Here is a 2,893-nt window from a genome sequence, read left to right as displayed (position 1 = left end):
CCCCTAGAGTGTATATTCCCCATTAGAGCACTTTAAAGTGTTCATTAACAACTCCTAGGGTTTAATAGAATATTAAAACTATTTCTTTAAAACACACACATAGGGACTTCCCTGGTGGCGCAGTGGTTAAGAATTCACCTGCCAATGTAGGGGACACAGGTTCAAGCCCTGGTCCGGGATGATCCCATGTGCCACGGAGCAACTAAGCCCGGAACCACCACTACTGAGCCTGCGCTCTAGAGCCCGCAAGCCACAAGTACTGAGTCCATGTGCCACAGCTACTGAGCCTGCACTCTAGAGTCCACGAGCTGCAACTACTGAGCCCACACACCACAACTAGTGAAGCCCTTGCACTCTATGGCCCATGGGCTACAACCACTGAGCCTGCATGCTGCAACTACTGAAGCCCGGGTGCCTAGAGCCCGCGCACCACAATGAGGAGGAGCCCCCACTCACCACAACTAGAGAAAGCCTGTGTGCAGCAACGAAGACCCAGCACAGCCAAAAGTAAATAAATAAACAAAAATTTTTAAAAATGACATCAGCTGACAAAATGCTCTCTTTGCAAGGTACCTTCACAGCTCTTGACTTTATAATCTCCGAAAAATGTGTTTTCAGCTGCGTGGGTGGGTTAGAAGTGATTCTACATGTGACTCAGGCACTAACTAGACCTCCTTAATTCTGGGATTATCAGTGGGAAACAGTTTTCAAACAAACAGATTTTTGATGAAGTAAGTGGAATTTCAGAATTTAAATATCAGTGTATTGACATGGAAGATCTTTGCAACTTTTGCTGTCTATAGAAAACAACTTTGGTTGACAGTACAAAAGCCATGCAGCCAAAATGGCAGGACAGAGTTCACTGACATGTTTATTTAGGGCACACCTCACCCCTTTGCTTTTGACATTGAACCAAAAGTAGGTCACAGTAGGCAAAATATTAAAAGAAAATATAGATATTTATTTCTCATGTCCTTGATGGTACATAGGTTTGGCACTAGTTAACTGTACAGAGGGCAGCAGGAGGACACAGATCCTTTCTGCAGGTTAAGGGAGAGAAGGAAGAAGGAAGGAAAGATTAAGAAGGGCAATTGCCAAAGACAAGCTTTGTCTAGTTTGAAGTGGATGGTGTATCACTAAAAACCTGAACCAAAGTTTTTTGGTTTGGTTTCGTTTTTCGTTGTTATGTTGTTAGGGGAAATGAAGGAACCCTGTGATTTTTAATTTTTTTTATTTTTGGCCGCATTGGGTCTTCATTGCTGCGCGCAGGCTTTCTCTAGCTGCAGTGAGTGGGGGCTATTCTTCGTTGCGGTGCTCGGGCTCTAGATGTGCGGGCTTCAGTAGTTGTGGCACGCAGGCTCAGTAGTTGTGGCTCTCGGGCTCGGTTGCTCCACGGCATGTGGGATCTTCCCGGACCAGGGCTCGAACCCGTATCCCCTGCATTGGCAGGCAGATTCCCAACCACTGTGCCACCAGGGAAGTCCAGAACCCTATGATTATTAAGGCGTAGCAATTCATTGGGGTGTAAACATGAAGCTGTTTAACTGCTCCCTGCCTCCTCTGGTAAAATCCCCCCTTTACTCTGGGCAGTGAACTCCCTTATCTTTATGATGTCTCCATCTAATTCCATAACTTCCCAGTCTTATCTCTAATGCCCAGCCCTATTCATATTCAAACTTCAATCTCACAAACAAAGCAATACAAGACTTCAATGTCAATCTAGTGGGAGAAGGAATGGGAGATATGTCTGCTCTCACAACCCCGTCTTCTCCTCCTTTCCCAGACAGAAGCACCCTCAGTTTGGAGGGTGAAATGAGAATCTCCTCCCTTGGCTCCTTTGGACAGGGGGCAGTAGGTGCTACCACTGAGGTTGCCGCTGCTTCTCTAACGCCAACAAATTTTCTTCCCCCTCTAGAGCTGCCTATGTTGGCTCTCCCTAAGTCACATGTCCCGGCCCACAGTCTCCTGACAGAGGGTCTGGCTCAGGCTCAGCCTCTTCTCTCCCTCAGCCCAAGTGGTCCTCTTGTCTAACATTCTCTTGGATGTGAAACTGGCAAGATGGCTCAAGCTCAGCTACTTTGTCTACTCCACTTACAGGAAATCCTATCCTTGCAGTACAAATGGTGGAAATGTAGTCTGGAGCCTCTTTAAGAGTGAATTAGGAAAAAAAAAAAAAGTGAATTAGAACACTTCGTAGGAGGCAAGGGGAACAATAGAAAACAATTTGTCATTAACTCAAAAGGAAGGCACCGTTCCTGGAAGTAATGCAGTTCCAAGCTGAGGGTGGAGCCGATTAATTAAGCTACCAATTCATCTCCTAACTCCAAACATTAATGCCTAATACACAGATAAAGAATATGTCAGGTGCTTTAATTGGTAAGACAGATACTACGTTTGATTTTAGCTAATAGACAGAGAAGAGATAACAGTTCTACTTAAGGCACACCGTTCCCTTTCACACTTGTGGTGGAAGCTGATACCTTCAGAGCCCCCCACCCCTCTCCAGTGCACCAAATCTTACCCTGATATTGCTCTAGCCTGATATAATGCTCCTGAAGAAACATCTTCCTTACTGAAAATCAGTTTTGATGTCTTGTTCCTGAGACCTTCTCCAAACACCTCCCTTATTTACTTACTCACTAAACTTAATTGATCAACTCCATCTTCTCAGCTCCCATATTTTCTGTACACTTTGGGGAGTCAAGGGACAACTCTGGGACTCAAGTCGATAGACTGTTTTTTTTTTACTTTTTATTGTGAAAATTTCTAAGCATTAACAAAAGTAGAGAGAATAGTATGATAAACTGGCATGTTCTCAACACCCAGCTCAACAGTTATCAACTCATGACTAAGCTATATCCTAACCTACCTTCCCTTTCCCCTGGACCACGTG

General features: G+C 44.8%; 1 non-coding gene across 1 annotated transcript; it reads right to left on the bottom strand.

Annotated features, from left to right (window-relative positions):
* Positions 1–2,239: 2,239 nt before the first annotated feature.
* LOC112393666 (U2 spliceosomal RNA) lies at positions 2,240–2,424 on the bottom strand. The gene has a single exon (XR_003001978.1). It is a non-coding gene; the product is annotated as a U2 spliceosomal RNA (small nuclear RNA).
* Positions 2,425–2,893: the final 469 nt, after the last annotated feature.

The sequence above is a fragment of the Neophocaena asiaeorientalis genome, unplaced genomic scaffold (assembly GCF_003031525.2).
Source record: "Neophocaena asiaeorientalis asiaeorientalis breed wild unplaced genomic scaffold, Neophocaena_asiaeorientalis_V1.1 scaffold72, whole genome shotgun sequence".
Lineage (NCBI taxonomy): Eukaryota > Metazoa > Chordata > Mammalia > Artiodactyla > Phocoenidae > Neophocaena > Neophocaena asiaeorientalis.
Note: the sequence above shows the minus strand (reverse complement) of the source record. Positions and strands in the feature narration are given on the sequence as shown.